Here is a 26,313-nt window from a genome sequence, read left to right as displayed (position 1 = left end):
TTTGAGCAATTGCCTCTGGAATGAATTCCCTCCACTAGAAGGCAGCATTGAGAGGACCAGGGGGCGGAGAGATGCATTTTTCATATATATTTCCACCTCCTCCCCTCCTCCCATTTCCCTCCCCCCATTCCCCTCCTCCTCTCCGGTCCAAAGAGCAATCAGGGTTTCCTGTCCTGTGGGAAGTCCAAGGTCCTCCCCCATCCATCCAGGTCTAGGAAGGTGAACATCCCACAAAGACTAGGCTCGCATAAAGCCAGTAAATGCAGTAGGATCAAAACCCAGTGCCATTGTCCTTGGCTTCTCAGTCAGCCCTCCTTGTCCGATAAGTTCAGAGAATCCGGTTTGATCACATGCTCCATCAGTCCCAGTCCAGCTTGCTTTGGTGAGCTCCCATTAGATCAACCCGCACCTCTTGTGGTCCTGACTTCCTTGCTCATGTCCTCCCTCCTTCTGCTCCTCATTTGGACCTTGGGAGCTCAATCATTTTATTTTAAAAAGAAAACAAACTATCTTTTTTCATCTTACATACCAATCCCAGTTCCCACTCCCTCCCCTCCTCCCATACCTCCACCTACCCCATTCACTCCTCAAAGAGGGTAAGGCATGTTGCTTTAGTGAGGTCCAAGGCTCTCTATACTATATCTAGACTGAGCAAGGTAGCCATCCAAAAAGAATAGGTTCCCAACGAGCCAGTACAGATATCCAAAGGGGCTGTACCAGTTTGCACTCTCACCATTAATGCAGGAGTGTTCCCTTTTCCCCACAACCTCTCCAGCATAAGCTGTCCATCAGTGTTTTTGATCTTGGTCATTCTTACAGGTAAGATGATATCTCAGAGATGTTTTGATTTGCATTTCCCTGATGGCTAAGGATGTTGAGCATTTTCTTAAGTTTCTTTCAGCCATTTTATATTCCTCTGTTGAGAGTTCTCTGTTTAGGTCTGTATTACACAGTAAAATAGTAGTAGTAGTAGTAGTGGTAATAACATCTTGAAATTTGCAGGCAAATGGATATATTTAGAAAACATTATGTTGAGTGAGGTAACCCAGTCCCAGAAGGACAAATATCATATGTACTTACTCGTACGTGGCTTTTATACATAAAGCAAAGAAAACCAACCTACAATTTATAATCCCAGAGAACCTAGACAACAATGAGGACCTTAAGAGTGACATACATGGATCTAATCTACATGGGAAGTAGAAAAAGGCCAGATCTCCTGAGTAAATTGGGAGCATGGGGACTATAGGAGAGAGTTGAAGGGGAGAGAAGAGGAAGTAAGGGGAGCAGAGAAAATGTAGAGCTCAATAAAATCAATAAAAAGAGGCAAAAAGGAGCTAGTAAAGCAGTAGGGATAAATCCTAGTGCCACTGCCAGTGGCCCCACAGTCTGCCCCAGCTATACAACTGTCACCCACATTCAGAGGGACTACTTTGGTCCTATGCTGGTTCCTTCTCTTTCTGGCTGGAGTTGGTGAGCTCCCATTAGCTCAGGTAAGCTGTTTCAGTGGGTGTCCCCATCATGGTCTTGAACTCTTCGCTCATATTTTCACTCCTCCCACTCTTCAACTTGAATTTTGGAGCTCAGTCCAGTGCTCTGCTGTGGGTCTCTGTCTCTGTTTACATCAGTTGCTAGATGAAGGTTCTATGGTGATATTTAAGATATTCATCAGTCAGACTACAGGTCAAGGCCAATTTGGGCACCCTCTCCTCTATTGCTTAAGGTCTTGGCTGGGGGTTAATCCTTGTGGATTCCTGGCATTTTCTCTAATGCCAGATTTCTTGTTAGCCCCATCATAATGGCTCCCTCAATCAAAATATCTTCTTCCTTGCTCTCATCTCTGAGAGAAGTATTTCTAATGCTGCTGCAGTTTGGCATCCTTCCAGTTAATAAAAAAACCAAGTGAAACATTGCAACAATTACTCAGGTAGTCAGAATATCTCTTGACTTTCTTTAACTAGTGAACAAATACATTGATTCCCCAGAAAAGGATGAAAGTCACATGGTGCAGAGCCACTCCCAGTTGATGCTGTCCAAAATCAATTTTATTTCTGACTTGTGACCCATTCATGAGTAATCAAAGTCTAGTTTAGAACAAATAATTGGACAGTCACTAAATATGGGTTTGTTTTTGTATGCCATTGTGATTTTATGACTTTTGGTTTTGCAGCATGATTTTGACCATCATTAACTTGTCCTTTGCCCTGTTTTCTTTTAATCTCTCCTACTGACATTAGCAGAACTTTGCTGTAATGACGGTGGTTATCACTCACTTACTTGATTACCTACCATGTGACATGTGTTTTTCATGATTTGGTTCTTATATATATTAAAGAGAATTATAGAGGTAAGGTATAGGTAAATAAAACCAAATCCAAGAGTGTGAAGCTCATGTAATTACTTTCTTGGTTTCTCTGTCTTGTATTCTTAGGCATATCAGATATATGGTTCAAATACTATTCTAGTATAGACCCTCATGCCTTAACTGCATTGTTTGCTATAGTTATTTATCGGAATACTCTACCTCACTTTTCTTCTTTTTATTCCTGATTCTTAACATAAAATCTAGAGTAATTGTCTATTCTTTTGGCAAAAGACAATGGATAATATCTTTCTTTTGCTAGTGATTTTCATAGAATAAAAGACAGAGTACCTGAAATAAAATCTAAAACCTTAAGAAGTAAGTTTCATGAGGGCAGAGGTTGTTATGTTTCTTTCATTGATGTTTCTGTAGGAGCCTGTAGTACCTGAACTATAGTGGGTACTTGCCTAATATTTGTTGGCTAAATTAATAAAAACAAAATGGGGTAAAAGTCATTCTATCAAGTGATAGCCTATGGTGATATTATACAAATAAGAACTGAATCTAGATAATTTCCAAATAATATGTTCCCAGTTCTGGAGTCTTGGAAGTCCATTATCAGGATGCCAGTAGTTCAGGATTCAGTTTCTCTGTTTCTGTAATGATACCCTCAGTGCTGCATCCTCTGGAAGGGAAGAATAGTACCTCCCCCTATTGTAGAAAGCTGGGAAGAGAGAAAGATAACTTCTACAAGCCCTTTTAATAGTGATACTATTTTTATAGTAGTGTCATTTATGAGGTAGAGCTCTCATGACACATGTATCTCCCTGCAGGCCTCACTTCTCAACAATATTTTATTGGGTGATTACATATATACTATGAATTTGGAAAAGATTCATTCAGAACACAGAAGTGGCTGAATTTAAATCACTTTTTATTTAACTTCAATAACTTTCTATCTCTTTCAACACTTATGCAGTATTTAACTTTTGGGAAATAGTAACTCAAATGTTTGCTTCTTTCCCTATAATATTATATTCCTCCTTCCTTTAACTGTACTTTATGAAAGTTTCTTGGATAAAAAAAAAGTTAATTGGGGGCTGGGACATAGTTCAGTGGCTATTCTTATTGTACAAGCATGGGGACCTGAGTTGGGATTCTAAATACCTATGTGGTGTAGAAGGTCCTTCTGTATTTGTGTTGCTTTCATTGGTTAATAAAGAAACTTTTGATAGGGCAGAACTTAGATAGGTGGAGTAGACAGAGCAGAATGCTGATGTGATGGGAACAGTGGCAGATGCCATGGTTTTCCTGCCCAAGACAGACGCTGGTTAGATCATGCTGGTAAGCCACAGTGAAGTGGCGATACACATTAATGGAGATGGGTTAAACTAATATGTGAGAGTTAGCCAATAAGAGGCTAGATATAATGGGTCAGGCAGTGATTTAATTAATACAATTTCTGTGTGATTATTTTGGAGGTTAAGCTAGCCGGGTGGTGGGACATGGCTTGCTCCTCCTCCTCCACCTATGTAAAAACAGAGTTTAGGGTACATACCTATAACTTCAGAACTGTAGGCTTGGAGACAGACAGGTTTCAGGAGTTCACTGATCCCGTAGTCTAGGAAAACAAAGAAATTTAGGTTTAGCGAAAAATTATGTTTCCAAAAAAGAATATGGTGGGGTATCAATTTTGAAAGACATCCTGGTGTCCATATTTAAACACATATGTACCATCAAATACACTCCCTATCCCACTTCTCTCATACATACATGACAAGTAGGTTGGTAGTTTTGGTAATAAAGGGTGATTACTAGGCAAATACTTGGATTGCATGAAATTACCTTAGAAGAGAGAAATTCTGATACTTCCCTATTTTTCTAGGGTTAGAAGTAGTTCTGCCTACTGAGGTGAGGCTAGAAGAGGCTCTTACAAAGGCTCTTTACTTTCTATTTTGATACTGAACTTTATGCAACTTTAAAATATTTTCATCTGTAACCCAGGAGTCATGTTTTGTAAGCCTATAGCAGAATGCATCACAGCATTCTACCAGAAAATAGTAATTCTGCATTTATTTCAGTGTTTCTTCTTATTCTGTCAGTGCCAGAAATAGACACTCATTTCTTTTGACACAAGCCTTCACGTTTTAGAGATAATTAATAAAACACCTCCTGTCCTATTAATTTTTGATAATGTCAAATCATTTAACCTTTATTCCTAAATTCTATTTCTAAAGTTTTAATCAAATTTATTACTTTGCTGTAAGTCCTCTTCATGCCCTTCCCATATTAAAAGTTGAAAGGGTTCTATTCCTATCCTTTACTATGGGATTTTTCTATCTTTTTGTTGAATATATAAGCACAATAGGATTAAACACATAGCCTCTTTTGAGACCTATGCTTTGCTAAAATAAATATAAAATGTATATCTTAAATAGACATTATTATATGGCAGTTTTATGTATTAGTGACATGTTTGTTTTGATAGATTGATTTTAAACAATTCTACTTTGTGTAAAAATCATACTCTAGACCATTTATAGTTCCTGCCCTCCAAGGACTTATGATTATGTAACTTTGTGATTTTTAGATTTAGAACATTACTCTTTTAATTTATAAGAGAAATTACTACTAAAATACTACAAAATATTTACCAAAAAAAAAAATAAAACTTTGATCCCACCAGAAGAATTGAAACCCATGGTATGTGCCTTATTCTTCATGTGTTACTAAAGCATTCTTTTTTCATTCGGGCTAAAACGTTCATCTGGAGATTCCAGATTTTCTTTATAACTTTAACTTCTTCTTAAGATTACTGAAGACAGCAAGATGACCATTTGTTTCTGCTTGTTTTCTGACCAATATTATAAAAATTAGATTCACTGGTTGAAGCTTCAAGTCTAATGTAATATATTTTGTAGTAGGAGACTGCTTGCTCATTTGTTTCCTGACCGTTCAGACCCAAATAATCACACAGAAACTATATAAGTTACAAGTGTTCAGCCAATGACTCAGACATATTTCTAGCTAGCTCTTACATCTTAAATTAGTCCATTTTTATTAATCTGTGTACTGCCATTAGGCTGTGGTTTACTGGTGCTGGCATTTTACTCCTTCAGCAGTTACATGATGTCTTCTTACTCTGCTTACTTTCTTGGTCTTTTTTTCTGATTTCTTGCCTGGTTTTACTCTGCTAAGCCATTGGCTAAAAGAACTTCTTTATTAACCAATGGTAATAAAACATATTCACAGCATACAGAGGAGATCCCACATCAATATTTTATATATATTGAACCAACAAAATAATTCTTGTATTAACCTTAAAATGCAAGAATAAGATGCACTGGCTTAGATATTAATGTTTCAACTTCCATTAATGGCAACAACTTAACCGAACAAATAGTAAAATGATAAGGTGCCTAGTAATGTAATCTTCAATCTAATCTAGGATCGATATTATATTCTATTTTGAAATTAGTAATTGTAAAACAAGGTAAGGTTTTCTATCATTAAAGTTTAATTGAAAAGATGTTTAAAGTAAAGATACAGATATTTATGGTTAACATTATACCAGTAAAACAGTAACGCTCAGTGGAGACTTTCCCCCCTGTCTGCAGAATGTAACAGGGTAGGCTTGGGCCACATGTAGCTAGTGAACTTTTGAAATACATCTATTGAATTGAATTTGTAACTTTATAAGCTCAATAAGGTAAATTTAATTCAATTTGGTGCACTGAACTGAGTGATTGAACTTACAATTTCATCATAATTTAAAAGTACCTAGTCATATATGGGTTAAAAGGCTATTGCTTTTGTTGTTAAGTGTTTCCCAGCTTCCTTTCTTACCAGAAGAGAAGGTTATGTTACCCATGACAACATGGAGAGGGCAGTTTTAGACTTCTCTTCTGATTATCAGTTGACTAGTAAAAAGGCACACCAAAGTCTGTAGATTAAAGGAAGCATCATTTTTATAAATATTTAGTAAATATTAAACTATATTATTTAGTTATATATTCCAAATTTTATCTATTGTTATCCTGCCATTTGTTTGTTTTGAATTATCATTTCTGATTTGGTTCCAATTTTTATTAACTGATATGCTTTTAACTTCTTTTTTATTTTTTTATTAAAAATTTCTACCTCCTCCAATTTCCCTCCCCCTCCCCCAACTCCCCTTCCCCCTTCCTCTCCAGTCCAAAGAGCAGTCAGGGTTCCCTGCCCTGTGGGAAGTCCAAGGTCCTCCCCCCTCCATCCAGGTCTAGGAAGGTGAGCATCCAAACAGACTAGGCTCCCACAAAGCCAGTACATGCACTAGGATCAAAACCCAGTGCCATTGTTCTTGGCTTCTCAGTCAGCCTTTATTGTCAGCCACATTCAGAGAGTCCGGTTTGATCACATGCTCCATCAGTCCCAGTCCAGCTGGCCTTGGTGAGCTCCCATTAGATCAGTCGCACCCTCTAAGTGGGTGGATGCACCCCTTGTGGTCCTGACTTCCTTGCTCATGTTCTCCCTCCTTCTGATCCTCATTTTGGGGGTGCCATTTGAAAGCTAATAAGTCCCTGTGGCCTCTAGTTCTAGTTCTTTTATGTAAGTTTTCAGTTGAGAATAAGAGGTACTTTAATATTTTTTAAATAATCATAACAAATGTGCATACTTATTTTTAGTAGTACTGAGAACTAGATCCAACACTTTACATATGCTAAAAAGACCTACCACCATTGAGCCCTAATGGCTCTTTTTTTGCAACCTCTACACTTGATTACGTCCATCAAAGTGTTGAGGAAATCAGTAACATTCCTGATGATATTCCAATCTATGTGCTCTTCACTGTATTCTATAGTTAAGTTTACATTTTTCTTTTTAGAAGCTATCCAATGTTTATGTAAAGAATAATAACAAGTTCCAAATTCAGAGCTGGTGACCTACCACTGTGTTTTGTTTCATTCTGTTGGTCAAAGTTGCTGCAAGACTAGATCAGTTCCACAGGTTTGGAGAATAGAGAATAGATGCTGTCTTTTGATAGGGATCTGTGGATTAGGGATAATTATTTTGGTATCAGGTTGCTACAGTGACATCAGTGAAAGGAATCAGAGTGTTGTGCAGGGCTTGGTCTTTGATCACCCTCTCTGAAGATCTTTCATCCCTCTGGATGTTGGATGTCATTCTTGTTGCTTGACTCCAGCATGAGGTATCTGAATTTCCTATGTTGTCCTCTGATCATGATGGCTCTGAACTCCATGTTTTCCTTATCCCAAAACATGATATGTTAAGGTTTCCATTCTATATTCTAACTAATTTTGATTTTCTACTGGATTATCTTTATTAAGCACGCATTTATTGCCATATACCAGTTTTAAGATTTTACAGGGTTATCTCATGATTTTGTACTCTACTACTTAGCATCTCTCTGAGAGAGAGACTTAAGCATGTTTCAATTATTGCATTATCGCTACACTCCAAAGCAGTGAGAAACTAGTTACATTAATAAATTTTTTAACTTCTCATGCCTATCTGTTTACAAAACCCTCTCAGTTTTTTTTATTATTTACTATTCAAATCTAAGCCTGTTAAATGTCTGATATTAATATGTATGAGATGTCTTTGTAACAAAAAAGCAGGGGAAATAATTTGTCTATCTATTATGGCTTCTTTTATTGAAACCATCATTTTCAGAATTATCACATATGTTATTTATTTTTGTTTCTATGAGGAAGTTATTTAACTTTGATAGTTAATTTATCTTTTCCTTAAGGATACTTAATAGTAAGACTCAGAATAATGGGATAAAGAAATTTATAAGGAGGAAAAAAACTTATCAATGTCTCAAAATATTGTCCTGCTTTACAAGTTAAAGTTATTTCCAACACATTCCAATCATATTGATTCCTTAGAAGATTGAAGGTTTAGCTGAGGTTTATAACTTTACAATTAATTTCATGGTTGAGAATTTAAGGCAGAAAATCTTCTCTAAATTAATTTATAATTGATGAAATTACCCTGTTTGGTATCAAAAATTAACACAAAATCCAAAACCAAATAAAAATCCTTGTGTAGCTATTATAAAAACCACCTTCATAAAGCTTCAGTAATCCTAATGAAACAAAAACCCAGCTAAAGTACTAGTAAAAAGGGGGAAATAAAAATTTATAAAATTAAGGCCAACTATATTTAAAGATCACAAATTTAAATCCGGTCTCTGAATGTTTAAGATGTTACCCATTCTTTTTTATTCCTTTCTGATATATTTGGAAGAATATCAGTCTTGCGTAACATAAGACAATGGTTCAAAGCTATATAAAGCTCCCTGTAACAGATTAGATGGAATCAGATCTCTTCTGTTGGTGTTCAAGATTTGCTACAGGCTCGAATCGACTCTAAAAACCATTTCTTGTTTTATTTTAACCACTTACTTGTGAAATCTGTTTATTAAGAAACCAGGAGCTGGAATTCAGTCTACAGTGACATTAAGTTGTCTAGAATTATGTTAAGTGACATGGAGTTAGGTGGTCATTTTGTTGAACCAAGTGAAAACTGATCTACCGATGGAGGAAAGAATTGACTTAGAATCTATGAAAACAGTAGATAGGTGTATTGCAGAGGTCATGTTATGAGCCGGTCAGAGATGTGAGTGGGCTCTGCCCTCATTGTCTTAGGTTCATCAGTGCTCTCATTTCCAAGTATGCCAGTCCTCTCATTTACTCTGAATCCTATAAATCAACCAGAATATTCTCATTTTATCAGAATACTTTCTTTGGTATAAAACTAAAAGGGAAGGGAGCTGGCAGTTTTTAAGAAGCTACAGAACATCAGGTTTTAACCCTCTGGTTTGCCAGAAAGTCTGCTCAATATAATTAATCTTAGAAGTAGAAAGCTTGATTATTTTCTTTCCCTTACTTATCTTTTCTGTTTTCAATATCATCAACATAGAGGAACTATGGATTTTTAAGATAAATATCACTTAAGTTGAGATCGTATAATACCAATTTTAATTTGGATAAGTTCCAAACTCTTAGGAAGTATATATAAATTATTGTACAGGGGATTGTTCGGGTTTGTATAAATAAATCTCACAAGTAAAAATTTATTTTTTACCCTGTAATTGTTTCAGTATGGGAAAAGGGGGGAAAAGATTTCTACCACTATACTATATTTCATATATTTCATGCCAGTCATTATGAATGCATGTATTTACTGATGGAAAACAAATAGTTAACTACTAGATTCACTGAGAGATTAGCATCTTCTTTGTGGAAGATTTTGGTTCTTCTTGTTTTGGGTAAGATGCAGTGGAAATGACAAAAAAAATAGAAGAATGATAGGGGGAAATAATTCTAGTTGTTAGGTACATATAAACAGTAGGAAGGGCGATACTTTTCAAATTGAATTCTCTATACTCAAGGATGATAGAAAGCAGTAAAATCTAAAAGAAGACAGTATTTGAGAGAATTATGGACAAAGAAACATCTCCTTGTATATCATTTGAGGCAAGGGAGAAGAATCACACTGAGTATATAATATTGTTAGAGCTATAATGTGTGCTCTGTTTCAGAAAGAATTGATTTGTATCATAGCTCCTGAAATGAAAGTTGTAGCTTATAAAAAAACTCACATTTTTTTAAAGCTGGGCTTCTACTGGATGTTTGTGCCTCCTCCACGTCCATGTGTTGAAACCTAGGTCTCAAAGAAATTGCATTAGTAAGAACCCCTTTGAGAAAACATTAATTCATAATGCTGAATCACTCATTATAAAATTATGAGATTATGAAAAAAGACATGAAGATGATAGAGTGTGTGTTTAGTGTACATGAGGCTATATTCCTTTTCATGTTATGTGTATGACTGTTTTGCCTATATGTATGTTTGTGTACTATACACATACCAACAACCACAGAGACCAGGAAAGGTCATCAGATCCGTGAACTGAAGTTAAAGACACTCATGAACCATCATGTAGGTTTTGAGAATTAAACTCAGGTCCTCTGGAAGAGCAGGCAATACTCTTTTTCAATTTTAATTTTTTTATTCATTTTTCATACCAACCACAGTTCCCCCTCCTTCCCCTCCTCCAGCTCCCCCACTCCTCCATCCACTCCTCATAAATGGTAAAGCCTGCCATGGGGAATCAACAAAGCTACCACATCTAGTTAAGGCAGGACCAAACCCCTCCCCTCTGCATCAAAATTGAACAAGGTATCCCGCCGTAGAGAATGGGATCCAGAAAGTGAGTTCATGTACCAGGGATAAATCCTGGTCCCACTGCCAGTGGCCTTACAAACAAATCAAGCCACACAACTGTCACCCACATTCAGAAGGGCCAGTTCAGTCCCATACAGGCTCCATGGCTGTTGGTCCAGAGTCAGTGAGTTTTGGCTAGCTCAGGTCAGCTGTCTCTGTGGGGTCCCTTTTTTTTCATCATGATCTTGAACACCTTGCTCATACAGTCACTCCTCCCCCTCTTCCACTGGACTCCTGGAGCTTGGCCCAGTGCTTGGCTGTGGGCCACTGCATCTGCTTCCATCAGTTAATGGATGAAGGCTCTAGGATGACAATTAGGGTAGTCACCAATCTGATTACAAGAGAAGACCAGTTAAGGCACCCTCTCCACTATTGCTAGGAGTCTTAGCTGGGGTCATCCTTGTGGATTCCTGGGAATTTTCCTAGCACCAGCTTTCTCCCTAGCCCCACAATGTCTCCCTCTATCAAAACATCTCTTTCCTTGTTTTCCCTCTCCATTCTTGCCCCAACTCGACCATCCAGTTCCCTCATGTTCTCTTCTCCCCTCCCCTCCCCTCTATCCCTCCAGGTTATCCAAGGGATCTTATCTATTTCCCCATCTTAGGGCGATTCATGTATCCCTCCTGGGGTCCTCCTTGTTACCTGGGTTCTATGGGACTGTGGATTGTAGTCTAGTTATCCTTTGCTTTACATCTAATATCCACTTATGAGGTAATACATACAATGTTCATCTTTATGGGTCTAGTTACCCAGAAAAATCAGCAGGGTGATTTTTTCTAGGTCCAAACATTTGCCTGCTAAGTTCATTATATCATTGTTTTTTTTCTGCAAAGTAGTATTCCATTCTGTAAATGTACCATTTTCTTTATCCATTCTTCAGGTGATGGGCATCTAGGTTGTTTCCAGGTTCTACAGCTCTAAGCAGAGTCTGTTTGTTAGTTTCGTGGCTGCCCAGAACAGAATAATAACACAAAACAATATTAATTACAACACTGTTTGGCCAATAGCTTAGGTATATTTTTAGCTAGCTCTTACATCTTAACTTAGCTCATAATTCTTATCTGTGTTAGTCGCGTGGCTTGGTACCTTTTATCAGTGAGGCATTCTCATATTGCTTCCCCTGTGTTTGGGTGATGACTGCATACTGAGCCTTTCCTCTAACCACAATCTATTCTGGCTGCCTTGCCTATACTCCCTTCCTGTCTACTGGCCAATCAGTGTTTTATAAAACCAATACAAGTGACAAATCTTTACTGGATACAAGACCATTGTCCCACAGTACTTTTGTTTTGTTTTTTCTTTTCAAAACAAGAACTCTAAATCTAATCTCCTTTGTTTAGCTTTTTTCCTGTCCGTTATCCATAACAACTTGTAACCAACATTCTAAACAAAAACAAACATCCATAATCTACTTTTGGGGAATGTGAGCATAGTTTTCTAGGCTAGTTCCTACTGATTGGGGGCACTGATAATCTGGGGACCTAAAGAAAATTTAGGATTATGGTCAAGCCCTGACTGGAATATTATATAAGACTTGATCATTGCAGCCAGCAGTCTTGAGGTTGTTCTGGATGTAGAACTCAGAGGAAACTCTAACAGAGGTCCCCTGAAATGTTGGATCATCTGGGCCATCTGCTCCTATAGAAAAATTTTCAGAGGGTTTTCCTTGATCAAACCTGTTTTTTTCTTACCCAGAATTAATCCACAGGCCCTCATTTCCTGTGGAAACAAAAGCAAAACTTCTTCTCCAAAGTAACATATATTTTGACTTAAATTTTGAAGACAAGGGATTAATCCAGCAGCATTTATAATCAAATGTCTTTTAGCAGCTGTTGCTCCTTCCTTAGCCATCAAGCAATTCAAAAACAACATAATAACATACAGTATCCAGATTCTCTGTATGTTTTCTATCTTTATGTGGCTTTATTTTAAACTCTATTTCTTTTTTAACTTTTGTTTTTTTGAGACAGGGTTTCTCTGTGTATCATTGTCTGTCATTGAACTCACAGAGATCCACCTGCGCTGCCTCCCAAGTGCTGGAATTAAAGGTGTGAACCACCATACCCAACTACTCTCTTTCCTTTTTTTAAAAAGGACTTTATCCTTTATCTTTTCTCTCCCAAGCCTACATATATTTTTAAACCACACTGTAAACTGTTTACGTGTTTTTTAATCTTAATCTATACTGACTGTATGTCTATCTTTTTCTGACCACATGAATCTTTAATTTTCTAAGTAATATGACTAGGATTAAAACTGTGACTTTGAAGGCTGGATCTGCCCTATTCCTTAGCGTTCTGAGAGTCTAGCTTCGTGGCAGAGGTACTCGTGGTGGCCATGTTTATTGCCACAACTCTATGGAGTTTCAAGGTCCCTGCCACCACTAAGAAGCATGTTGTCGGCTATTTATAAACACCATTTAAGTGTTTGGTGACAGGGCCTCTTAAAAGAGCTGCTAAGTTTTTGCAGCTAAAGTTGAGACAGGAAGCCTCTCTTAAATGAGACGTGCTTGCCTCTAGAAAACAGAGCTCACCTGAGAATATACTGCTACCAAGAAGTTGTGCTTAAGTCTGTTCTTTTGTGTCTAGAATTACTTTCCAAGCTCTCTCAGGTTTTATGTAGATGTAGTTTCCCACATTGGCACCATTTATAAGAGGAAACTATTTGTTTCGCAAATGCTCAGATCAGAATAATAACACAGACACTATATTAATTACAACACTGTTTGACCAATACCTTACGCATATTTTTAGCTAATTCTTACATCTTAAATTAACCCATAATTCTTGTCTGTGTTAACCATGTGGCTTGGTACCTTTATCAGTGAGGCATTCTCACCTTGCTTCCTGTGCATCTGTGTGATGACTACAGACTGAGTCTTTCCTCTAACCAGAATTCTCGTATTCTGGTCACCCTGCCAATAATTCCTGCCTGCTACTGGCCAATCAGTGTTTTATTGAACCAATACAAGTGACAAATCTTTACTGGGTACAAGACCATTGTCCCTCAGTATGCAATCAATACTCTTAACCACTGAACCATCTTTCCAGTACCCACAAGCTTGAATTCTATCACTAGATCAAAAATAGTCACTAGAGATAATACATTCATATTTCTTCTCCTTTCTCTCTCTCTTTCCCTCCCTCCATCTGACATGTGGGAATATAGGAAGAAGCTTTCCATTTTGCAGATCAATAATAGTGCTCTTATAGGAAGATAATAACTGCATACCTTGATCTGTACTTTGCAGCTTTCAAAAGTGTAAAAAATGAAGTTATTTTGTGCAATATACCTAGTCTATGGAATTTTGTTTTAGCAGTCATTAAGTAACTAAGGTACTTTCTGCAAGAATTTTTTGTTTAGAAATAGAAGTTGCCTATTTCAAATCATTATGGAAAGTTATCTAGTAGTTTTCTACATGGTACTATTGTAGTACACAGTGGCTCTGCATTCAGTACAAAGTTATTTTCTTCTCAAGTTCTGTACTTTTTTAGAGGAAATTTCTTGGGCAAACATTCCATTAATTTCTAATATAAAATTCTATATTGATCTTTTCTATCTAGGTATTCTCATTCTCTCTCTCTCTCTCTCTCTCTCCCTCCCTCCCTCTTTCTCTCTCTCTCTCTCTCTCTCTCTGTGAGAGAGAGAAAGAGAAAATTTCATTTGAAAATCTTCCATGCTTCCTCAAATATGTTTTTAATGATAAACTCTACATGACCACACAGTTTGACTATTTGAACTTTTTATTACAACTCTTTACTGTTGTGTTACACTATTCCTGGAGAGACATGAACAAACATCTACTCACTCGAGATAGGGAAGTGAAAATACACCAAAGTAACAGTTGTTACTTTGTTGTTTTATTGGGGTTACTTAATGGAGTGTAGATCAGGACTTACTTACACAGGAGAAATTAATTAGAGAGCTGCATCTTCAAAACTACCTCTGAATGGATGGCAGCTAACAAAAGCTGGAATCCTAGAGTATACTACACAACTTGCAGGCAGCTCAATGGGCTGGAGGGTGTCCATTTTATGGAGTTTAGTTCATTTGAGCTCTTCCAGGCAGCTCAGCTGGTTTCTGCTTCTTCAAGTCAGCTTGGTTAATATCTATTTCTTCTAGAAAGTTTTACTGGTCTGAGCTTCTTTTAGGCAGTTTGCTTTGTCTGAGCCTTTTCTATACAGCTAGAGTTCTCTGAGAATGATTTTTGGCAGTCTTCTTTAATATGCGTATGGAGGGAGGAACCTAGTGATTCTGGTTAGTTTCAGGGACTTTCTAAAAAATATTTTGAATTGCTTACTTCCTGAGTTTAACAAGTTTCAATGTAAATTGGAATGTTTTACCTCCTCTTAGGATATCCTGTCATTTTATCTTCCTACATACATCCTGCGTCTTACTGAGCTTCGCTCTTAGATGGAAGATTTTAATCTTGGAGGAAACAGCTTTATAACACTTTCTCCAAAGGCACCTATTTTTCTGATCCTCCTCTAGCAGTTTTATTCTCTGATTAATTATAACTCTTCAAGGCTACTATTGGATGCTCAATCTCCTTGAACATCTTCATAGATTTCCCTTGAATATCTGAATTTTTCTTTGTTGCAGAGTAATTTTTGTTCACAATTTCCATCCCAAATATTGATTTTTTCTACTTAGTATGATTCTTTTTAAGATGATGTCAAATTTCAGTACAGTACGACACACAGATCTTCACTGAATTACCAGACAAGTTTTGAAAAGTGTATGCACACAATTTCCCAACCAACAAAGATATAAAACCTTTATGTCATCTTCGAATGGTCTATCATGTCCACTTCTAACCCAGTCCTGTGGTGCTAGAACAGTCAGTCTTCTGATTGTTATCATTAAAGGTTAATTTTCCCTCTCTGATTTCATTTATTTTACCCATTTAAAGGGAACTGCAAACCAGTAGTTGTCCTGACAAATGCCATTACATAATTATATTTTTCTTGCAATTTAAATGCTTGTAGTTGGGAAAAAATTGAACTATTTCAAAGTATACTTTCTCTAAGAGTTCAAAATTATGGTCACTTTTGTAAACTAGTCTCACATTTTCATAAGCTGCCTACAGCTTACATTTCCAGAATTTAATAGTATCTCCTTTTTTATTTTATAAGTGAGGGTCTGCTTCATTCAGCAAAATTCTGCTTAATAAGACATACTTGTAATGTTAGAAATATGCCAACTATGAACAATAATGCATGTAAGTCGAGCAAGAGTCCTAATGAGCTCTGCAGGGGCAATTGTGCTTTAGAATTTCAAATAAGGAGAAGTTAATTGCTAGCCAAATTCAGTAAAGGAGAAGGATCAGTAACTATATTAATGCTGAGCTTGGGAACTATATTACATGTTAGAACAAAAATATCAGGTGTTCTTATACAATACTTATTGGTTGAGGCTACTTTTTATAACAGGAGTTACTGCCTGGAAAATGGGAGAAGAAGTTTATTAGACATTTGTAAGGCAAGTGGATTTGAATAAGGGCAATAAATTTGTCTAATTTGCCATTATAGATATCAATTCTCATAGGTAGAGTCTAGACTAAAAATATACTTACAAGAATTTAATAAATAAATGAGCATGTCATTAAATTTGGTTATGATATTTTGCATAGGTCTAAGGAAAGGAAGAATTTTCATTTCTTAAAACGATGTGTGTTCCACTCTCCCATAGAATACTGTGCATAGTAAAGGAACAGGTGAGACTTTTGGATGTAACTTGAGGGCCTGCTTGTTAGGGTTTCTGTCTTACCTAGTTCCCACAGTTGTTAGGTCCCAAAGAAACACACACAGAAGTCTCCATAAGTTATAAACTGATTGGTCCATTAGCTCAGGCTTCGTATTAGCTCTTATAACTTACATTAGCCCATTATTCTAGTATTTGTTAGCCACATGGCTCAGTACATTTTTCAGTGGGGCAGATCACATCCTGCTTCTTTGCTGTCTGGACAGAACTGTGGAGGAATGGGCTTCCTCCTTCCCAGAATTCTCCTGTTCTCATTGCCCCACCTCTACTTCCTGTCTGGTTGTCCTACCTATACTTCCTGCCTGGCTACTGGCCAATCAGCATTTATTTAAAACACAATTGACAGAATACAAAATTGTCCCACACCATTTGGAGGAGCTAGTGATGTTGCTAAAAATGTTTTAGTGTTTTAAAGGTTCTGCAGTTGAGGTCCGGCAACAATCATATGGCATAGAGGTTAAAATAGCTGGCTATTATGGCTATTATGTAACTTTTGGCTAAAGTATTGGATTTTTACCTAACCAGAGTTCAAGCCTCTTTCAACAGCTATCTCCATATCCACTGTCTTTTGATTGTTAGCTGCTGAGCAATGTCACTTTGACTCTACATATTAAAAAACAATTTGCTCTGCATTAATTGATGTCATTGCAAATTGTTTATCTTAATAAATATTTTGCACATCTATCACCCTTAAATTAATGATTGCATCTCTTCATTGAATATATGAAATTTGCCTGTGAGATGAAGGATTGTAGAATCAGGAAAATAAGATAAACTCTTTGAATAAAGGAAGGAAGAAAAATAAAGAGTATGATGAGTTCTTGATAAGGTCATTTAATTTTCTTTATCATCAAGCCCTTGTTTGTGTATTTAGTGTTAGGGCATTTAGTCTTTGAAATATGTGTATCCTGAACTGTCTATAATATCTTAAGTTTATCCTTTGGATGAAAAAAGTATGAAAATGTAGTTTTAGAAGGAATTATCAATTTGCCTAAGAAACTAATGAGATTAAACACTAGTGAGTGGGAGCCAGTAAAAAAGCAACAATAATGACCACGACACTCACACTCTCTTCTTGCAGAAAATTTGAAAGCCTTTTAAAATAATAATCAAAAGCATTAATTTCTTAAATCCTGTGAAGCTGTGAGATGTTCTGCTTAAATATCAGTGATTGTTAAATTGCTCTAAATGTTCTTTGAAATGTGTATTGGATAATTACATATGCTACTATTACATCTCTCCAGTGGGGAAGTCATCAGAAGGGGAGACACCATGGGGAAGAAGGCTGGAAGAAAGAATAGATACTCAGTGATTAAAACCAACAAGTTCACATCAAAATTCAAAGGGATCATTTTTAGGGCACCCCAAGTTCTGAAAGCACTTTAAATACAGCATAGAGTAACCCATCACTTTCTAATTATAAATTCCTTTTGGCCGGGAAATGAAGTGTTCTTATGGAGATCTTTTATGTTCGGCAAGTAGAGTTGAAATGTAGGAAAACAGAGCAATGAAAGAAACCCATGCTGTGTGGAGGACTAAAGCACTGCCATTACTGAGCACTATGGGCCCCATGGGCTGGGGTAGATGACTCTTAAGCATTAGTTCATGTTTTCCCAATTAGGCATAAGTTGTGTTTCTTTATGCGCTATAGAAGTGTTAGTCATTTAGTTCCCATAAGGAGCATTTTATCAAGAGCAACAATTATAGCCAGAGACAAAAGAGCTTGTAACAAGATTATAGGCCTCCCCTGACTCTAGCTGGACTCAACTTCTTACATAGCTAATTGTGATGTAATAGTGATAGCTTTTGGAACAAAAACAGTTGTCAATATAAGAATAAGGCAGTAAGATGCTATGAAGGAAATGATGGCAAGGAAATAAAATGCATTAAGGCTTACAAAATCACATAAATAAGTGTAAGAGAAATGAGCAGATGTATAACATTTGACTTGTTTTTTTCTTACTCTATTATTGGTTATGTTTATATGGATAAGTGTTCTGGATCTTTTTTTGTTTTGTTTTGTTTTGTTTTTGTTTTTGTTTTCTTTGTTTGTTTTTCGAGACAGGGTTTCTCTGTGGTTTTGGAGCCTATCCTGGAACTAGCTCTTGTAGACCAGGCTGGTCTCGAATTCACAGAGATCCGCCTGCCTCTGCCTCCCGAGTGCTGGGATTAAAGGCGTGTGCCACCACTGCCCGGCAAGTGTTCTGGATCTTATTTTGTATTCTCAGGCCTGAGATCTATTTGAAAGTGGTTGGACAGCTTCATGTTTTAACTTTAGATTTAAATTAAAGATGGCTTATCATATCACAATATGTTTGAGTCAGAAATCTTTGTTTTGTGTCTACCAAAGTTTATGTAATATTCAATCACCCTCAAAAAGAAAAGTATCCTCTCATATATACCATTAAAGGATTATATAGGTGCTTCCAGGTTATAGAAATGGTACATCAAATGTCACTACTTCTCTAGGCGTGTGACGCATACACATCCAATTGATTCATATAGTCCTTGATCTTCTAGAGGACAGCAGATGTCTTCCAATTTCAACTTAATCAGTTGTGGCATTTACTTCTCTCTTGCTCTGCAATAGAATGCAACGATTGTGAGGTGAATTTAATTTTGATTTTCAGAAACATCTGTTTACTTCTACCACTTCTAAAACCTAGCTATACTTCTCATAGGAAAAAGTAAGGAAATAATAATGCACTCATGGGTTCTTGTGGAGCAATAAAGGGAGACAAAAAAGAATCAGCAGGGTACCTGGCATGTCACTGATACTCAAAAATACTAATCTTGTTATTTCCAAGGTTAATTCGACAAGCCTTTCAGGTTTCTTTCACCAATAATGTGTATAAGCTTTTCAGATTAGAAGGTTTTCTTTACTGGAACCTTAATGAGGGGTGCCAAGGAAACAGGTTTGTCTATTTCTTCAGAAGGCAAAATTGCTGGCATGGTAGAATCAGTTTGAAACTGTGGATTATGCTTTCTCATTTTATATGATGGTATAAACAAGTCCCTGTCATGTCATTGTTGCTGCTTTCATTATAGCTGGAGGGGGGATTAAAAGGTAAACAATTCCATAGTATTTAAATATGCAGCATAATAATATTTCTAGTATTTTTAGAATGTCAATATGCATACCATTCTCCTGTACTTCCTCCTGTCATTACACATCCTGTGTTTGTGTAGCTAGCTTCAATAACTTTTCTCTGAATGTATGGCAGAAGGCAGAACTAACTGAGTTATTGGTATTTGAACTCCAAAAGATTATACTTTAGAGAGAAACAGAAAAACCTACAGCATAGTTTTGGAGAAATTAATAAGTATCAGTAAATTTTACTGCCCTCCACTGTAGACAGATGCTAAAACTGAGTCAGGGAAAGTCAAGAAGCTACCACAAAGTTGGTTTGTGTATTCCCAGAGAAAAAGTCTTTGGAGCATACTAATGCCCTGTTTTTGCTAGTATCCCAAGCAGAAATCTGATGTAGATATCAGGAATAGAGGACACTGGTGATTTACATCGAATTCTTCCTTTTTCAGATGAAAACACAGGAAGTATGAGGCTGTTTCTCTATAATAAGTATGGTGGGTTTGAGATCCTGTCACGGAATTTTATGGTAGGAGCATCAGAATATGCTTCATACACTTGACAGTAGAAGGGGCCTGGCATAAATACCTAAGACATTTGAAGATGGTCTGCTTTTGAGGCATGTTGTTCAAATAGTGTATTGTGAAACGCCAAAATAAATAAATAAATAAATAAATAAATAAATAAATAAATAAATAAATAGTGGTAACAGCTGGGTAATGTGCATAGAGTGAGAGACTTTGGAGCACTCAGCACTAAATGGAATGAATGTCTTTAGCAAACCCCTCTCCTCAAGGCTCATGGATCTATGAGGAAAAGGAGGTAGAATGAATGTAAGAGCCAGAGGTGGTAAATGACTCCAAGGAGAGAGCATCTTCCAGGAACAATAGGACTGATACATATATGAAATCACAGAAACTGTGAGAACATTCAGAAGACTTGCGGTGATTCAAACCAGAAAAATTCCCAGCCCTTTGAGGGTAGTAGGCAAAGTCCCACCACTAACCAAGAAGCTATTGGCAGCTGATGACTTCTGGGAAAGAAAAAATCAGTTTGCTTTAATGGAGTGTCACTGGGTATATCAACCACACTCTACGGCAGGCCCCATGCTCAAGAATAGTTAGGTAATCAACAAAAAATAGAACCCATTTTCTTTGTTTTTTGTTGTTGTTTTGTTTTTTGGTTTGTTTTGGTTTAGTATTTTTTGTCTTCTTGATTTTTTAAATTTGTTTTGATTTGGGGAGTTTTTTTTAAAAAAAAAAAAACCTGAAGTTGGTTAAGGAGATGGGGAGAATCTGTGAGGAGTTTGGAGAAGGGATAGAACAAAATCAAAATATAGTGTACATAAAAAAATATTAAAACTAACAAATACAAAAAAGTTTTAGGAACTATCCAAATCAAAACCAATGAGTGGGGAAGTGAGGGTCCAAGTGGAAACAAGCAGACAAGAACATCCCCACAGACCGGGTGGTGGTGGCGCACGCCTTTAATTCCAGCACTCGGGAGGCAGAGGCAGGCGGATCGCTGTGAGTTTGAGGCCAGCCTGGTCTACAAGAGCTAGTTCCAGGAACTAAAAACTACGGAGAAACCCTGTCTCGAAAAAAAAAAAAAAAAAAAAAAAAAAGAACATCCACACAGGCCATAGCCGCCTCCTTGGATTGCCTGCAATAATACTTTCCTTCAAAAACTGATAATTTTAAAAAAACTCTGTGTGTATGTGTGTGTGTGTGTGTGTGTGTGTGTGTGTTACAATATGTACATCTGAGTAAAGTTTGACCCACAGGAACCAAAAGAGGGTTTCCGATTCCTTGGAGCTGGAGTTGCAGGTGGTTGTGAACTACCCATGTGGGTGCTAGGATCTGAACTTGGGTCCTCTTTAAGAGCACTACGTGATCTTAACTACTGAGCCATCTCTCCAGCCCTGGTATTGAAATTTCTACCTAACTGGAGATTGCAAACAAAAACGAAATTTTTGGTCCAGATATAACATTTCCTACATTTGTGGTATAAAACTGATACCTGCTCACGTGCAATTTGGGGGTCTAAGTACCAAGTATGTGCCAGCAGTATAACTAGACATGTAAGCTTGTTTTCCAACTTGACTGAGGGAAAAAAATCCTTGACAGTCCTCCTCATTGCACCAGTATCTCAAGGAAGAGGTACCATGTTCATCTTTTTGTATAAGCTTGTCAAAGACGCATAAAAATATTTCTCACTGCATCAGAAAGAGTAACAGCTTGCTGTAGTGCCTAGGACAATGTCTCTGAGGACAGTTGTCTGGGTTCTGTCTCCTATAAAATAAGCACAGTAAACTTTTAAAAAATAATGAAATACAACATAAACCAAAAACTAACACACTGGAATTGGACAAAACAAATACAAATAAGGAAAAGAACACGAGAGAAGACACAGAAATTAGAGATACATTTGTTTGCACACTCAGGAATCCCATGAAACATTAAAGTGGAAGCCATGACATATATGTAGAGGACCTGGTGCAGACCTGTCCACTCAGAGGTCAGTAAGTTTACCATACCTCAGAGAGATGTGTACAGTTGTAGAGCACCTGACATGTAGTAATCATTTTATAAATGTTAAGCATCTTTGTTATACTTTTTTTCTCTTTTTATGCAGGACCATGCCATATAATCCAAGATGCCCTTCAATTCATAGCCCTCCTGCTTCAGTCCTTAAAGGGTTAGGATTACTCCTTTGGATCACCATGTCTAACCCCCCCCCACCGTGTGTGTGTGTGTGTGTGTGTGTGTGTGTGTATGTGTTTAACATTCTGCCAGAAAGGCAAAGGTAAGGGTAGAGTCACTGAGAAGCAGAAGCAGCTAACATTCTATAGGTAGACCCCATATCAGTTTCAAATGTATGATTATTTAATATTAATAACTTTGAGATACAGATTCTGGTCTGGAGGGCCTGTGGCAGGCTTCATGGTCTCGATTTCTGAGCACGTGCAGGTGATGGTAACGCTAGTGTGCTAGAGAACACACCCCTTTCTTGTAAAACATTGTTTCCAGGGCACACTAATGTTTCTAAGGGTATTAAGTATGTCAGGCTTCAGTTAGGATTATGTGGACTCCCTACATGGTGTGTATCTTTGTTTCCTGGGAATAAATACAAATAATCACTTGAGACAATGTAGTTCCTAAACTGCATACACTTGGGAAAGGATGCCTATTTTGTTCTAATAAATCATATGAAATGGCTCTGTGTGCATCATGTATGGTTTTCTGATGTTAGGAGGACTTAAATTCAGAAATACTTATGTAGCACCAAAATTACACTAAATGTAATTGAATAGTGCCAGCCAGAGGCATTGGAGGACCTTGTAGATGTGCTGCAATCATCATCCTGGCACAGACAAGCAGCGCTAGTTAATGGACTTAATTGCTAGAGCACTGCTTAAATTGGATTCCAGGGTCCTTTTGATGGTTGATACCCAAATGAACGTGGAGAAAAAGCACACCAGAAATACATGGACCAGTATCCATTAACCGTCTTTGAGCCCTTCAGTTAGATTCGCAGATTATCTCTTCTCTGTCATAGGAGATAACTGAACGTGTACAAGCTATTGCCTCAGTTCATAACTGAGAGGCTGTGTGGCATTAGGATTTGCTAGGTATCTGTTTGAGTATTAATAATGCTTTAAAAGGCTCAGTTATACGCACTCTTAGCAAGTGTACTGGAAAAAGAAATCAAACTGCAGAGGTGTTTATGTATGTTAAAGCTTTCATATATTTCACAAAGTATGTCTGAGTGTGAGAGAATTGAACTTCAGTTCACTGGCCTTTAATAAAGTTATTTAGCTATAATCCTATGGTGGATATAAGAAAATCACAAGTGCTTGATTCAGATAGACAGCAGGTGAAATGAAAAGAAAACTAAAGCCAGGAACTCTGGCAAAGGTAACTCTGCACAAGCTTTATCAAATCCTCCCACCAGCACTGTAATTCTCAGTAAAGCTCAGCGTGACAGTTCCAAAGAAAACAGGTACACGACATGGCAATAACTCTGGGCGCATTAGAGGAAGGTACAATAACTTTTCTTTCTCCGACTCCTTTCACTCAGATTCTCCTAAAACAGTCAAGGGAGCCAAGGGAGCATTGCAATTTATTCCTACATGTAAAGAAACATCTCCCATTTCTTTTCGTGGCTCCTTAACCAGGTAGCCCTCGTGGTTATTGAACTTCTCTTTAAAGACCTTAATCATGAGTAAAAAGGGAAGTGTGAGTTAGCAATGATAACAACAGTTCTGTCAAACAACAAGCCGAGAAGTCTCCCAGGCAAACGGCAATCGATAACGATTGATTCCATGCATGAGTGTGGTGACTGGCTGGAAGTAAACTAATATACACTAAGCTCTGCTGGAGTGGCTGCCTGACCATCTCATCCTGTGACTAGGTGATGACATAGAAGCGCAATGGGGCAGTGAAAAGGCAAGCTAATTTCCTCGATGCTCAAGCTTGGAATTGGGAGACCATCATGGCAGCCCCCAAATTTGGTGTAGGAGAGTGTTGAAATAGAGAGGTACAGTACAGAGATATAGCAACAGTGTGATTTTTGGTTGTAACATGACAAAACTTGAAATCTACAAGGACTAGAAACTTGTATCAATTCTAAATAAAAATGAGTTGCAGAAGAAAGGGAAACAAATAATGGCGAATCCAAACAGGGATGCTTAGTTGAATCTAGCCTTCAGATGAACTATTCCTTTTTGACAGTACAGTACTGGGATCATGCAGTATTTAGTAACTGGCTCAGAGTAACTGATCTCTATGATATATTTGGGGCATACAAAATAATTATTCATTATTTGTCTTAAATGCAGTTTTCCTTAGTCTTTATTCTTTTTCTACCTGAGTTTTACAACATTAAGAGTGAAGCTATTGAGAGTCATGGGCTCACAACCAGAAATAGAAGACAGTGACAACAACAAACTAAAAGCAAACCTGATGATGCTTAGAAATTATAAACTTTGCAAAACTTATTCCCCGCTTCCCAGAATAGTCTACCAATTAAAAACCCTTGTTCATGCCTGTTTCCCTTCAGGAACACCATGTTTGTTTGTTTGTTCATTTGTTTTGGCAGGTCTGGTATTGGGCTAGTGGCCAGCTGTATAGTAAACAGCTAATATTCTCTCTGATAGATTGGGTGTTGGGCCATGCCTATATATTAACATTTCAATACTTAGATTATTGCCCCTAGCTACTGGAAAATAAGAAGGCACCTGAATATGAGATGACGATGTACTTACATTGAAAAATCTGATCATTAGTGCCTAACAAAACATTAATCTTTTAATGTGCCCCAAAGTATTTATTTAAAAATCAAGACTAAGCATTGCAAGAAGAAAGGACAGATTGCATAACCATCTCAGCAAATATGAGCTGGATAGTTGCAAGAAATTCTTTCCTTAGAAAACAATTTCAAGCCTGTCTGCTCTTATCTGACTGTTAATTTTCTATTGCTACATAACAAACTTTCACAAACAGTAGTTTAAATCAATACCCATGTACAGGCTCACAATTCTATGGTTTAAATATATAGCGTGGGCCAGGTGTGGTGGTGCATTCCTTTACTCTCAGCACTCAGAGGCAGAAGCAGGTGAGTCTCTGAGAATTCAGTGCCACCCTGTCTAAACAAAGAGCTCAAAGTCAGCCAGCTATATAGTGAGATCCTATTTTTTTAAAAAAGATACATTATCTGGTCAAAGTTCAAAGATCAAGGTATCATAGATTAAAATCAAGGTGTCATCCAGACAGAATTCTCAGAATTAGGCTCTAGAGGAAAATCTTCTAACTGCTCTTTGTGTTGCTAGCAGAATTCAGTTATTTGCAGTTGTGGGACTGTTTAATTTCTATATTTTATTATTAAGAATTGCTGTGGCCACACAAGGTGCTCACACAGTTTCCCTGCTAGAAGAGATGTTGCTGACCTTGCGCAGTTGCTGGGTAACACCAACCAGACATTAGCTCCATCTTTTTCTTCCCAGGGATTAGCAATTGGCATGCATCTTCAGACTTTAAGTTTTGGTGCACAAATGTACATAATCCATTTTCCTCAGGATTCTGGCTTTTAAAAATATAATTATTTCCTATTCCACTTATTCCAGAAGATGGCGCTGCTGCTTCTGAAGTGAAACAACATGGGAGGGGTGGTATGCAGCAGGATACTTTAGTGTTTCAAAATAACACACCAAGCATCCATATTGGCAAACACATACTTTTAATTGACATTTAAAATACCTGTTACATTGTTTTTCATCCTTATGCCGAGTTTAGTTATATAGAAAAGATAATTACAATCATAGTTTTATAGAAAAGATAATAATATATTGAGACAGGAGTAGAGAGCCTCTATGCTTCTCTGGTGTCAGAGCAGGATTCCGGTCATGACTGAATTGAACGGGCAGTGCTTGAATCAGATGCTGGCGGTGACTAATACTGCAGAGAGGCCTTTGTCACTGATTCTGCTTTTGTCACCAGTGGTGTTGTTCATTTGCAGCATGCTCTGTACACATGGCCACTGACAGAAACTTGAGCTCTTACTGTTGAATCAAAGGAGGTTTGTCTGTGTGTGTGTGCCTGCATGTGTGTGTGTGTGTGTGTGTGACTGTGCACGCACGTGCAAGTATGCAGGCTCGAGCACTTTTGTAGAATTTCAGTGTCAGATATCAGCCACTATTTTATAGCTGAAATGTCATGGTGATTTTAAAATTTGCCAGTCATGCATTTTCGTGCAGAATGCCTTACACATGGGTCACATCTTACTTAGCAATTAGTACTGTTACTGTTGTGCTATGTTTTCTTCTACTTTACTTCTTATTGCAGAAGAAAAATCCAGAGAAATGGGGTCTAAATCTTTATCAGCAACAGGAAACCTAGGAATAAAGTTATTGTCTGCCTAAAATAAA

At 37.3% G+C, this 26,313-nt stretch overlaps 1 protein-coding gene across 1 annotated transcript in view; it reads left to right on the top strand.

Moving 5' to 3' along the window:
* The window catches only part of LOC130867758 (melanoma-associated antigen B18-like), a 399,852-nt gene that overhangs the window by 54,800 nt on the left and 318,739 nt on the right, over positions 1–26,313 (top strand). The window lies entirely within an intron of this gene.

This window comes from Chionomys nivalis, chromosome X (genome assembly GCF_950005125.1).
Source record: "Chionomys nivalis chromosome X, mChiNiv1.1, whole genome shotgun sequence".
Classification (NCBI taxonomy): domain Eukaryota; kingdom Metazoa; phylum Chordata; class Mammalia; order Rodentia; family Cricetidae; genus Chionomys; species Chionomys nivalis.
The sequence above is the reverse complement of the archived record's forward strand: the minus strand, read 5'-3'. Positions and strand labels throughout refer to the sequence as shown.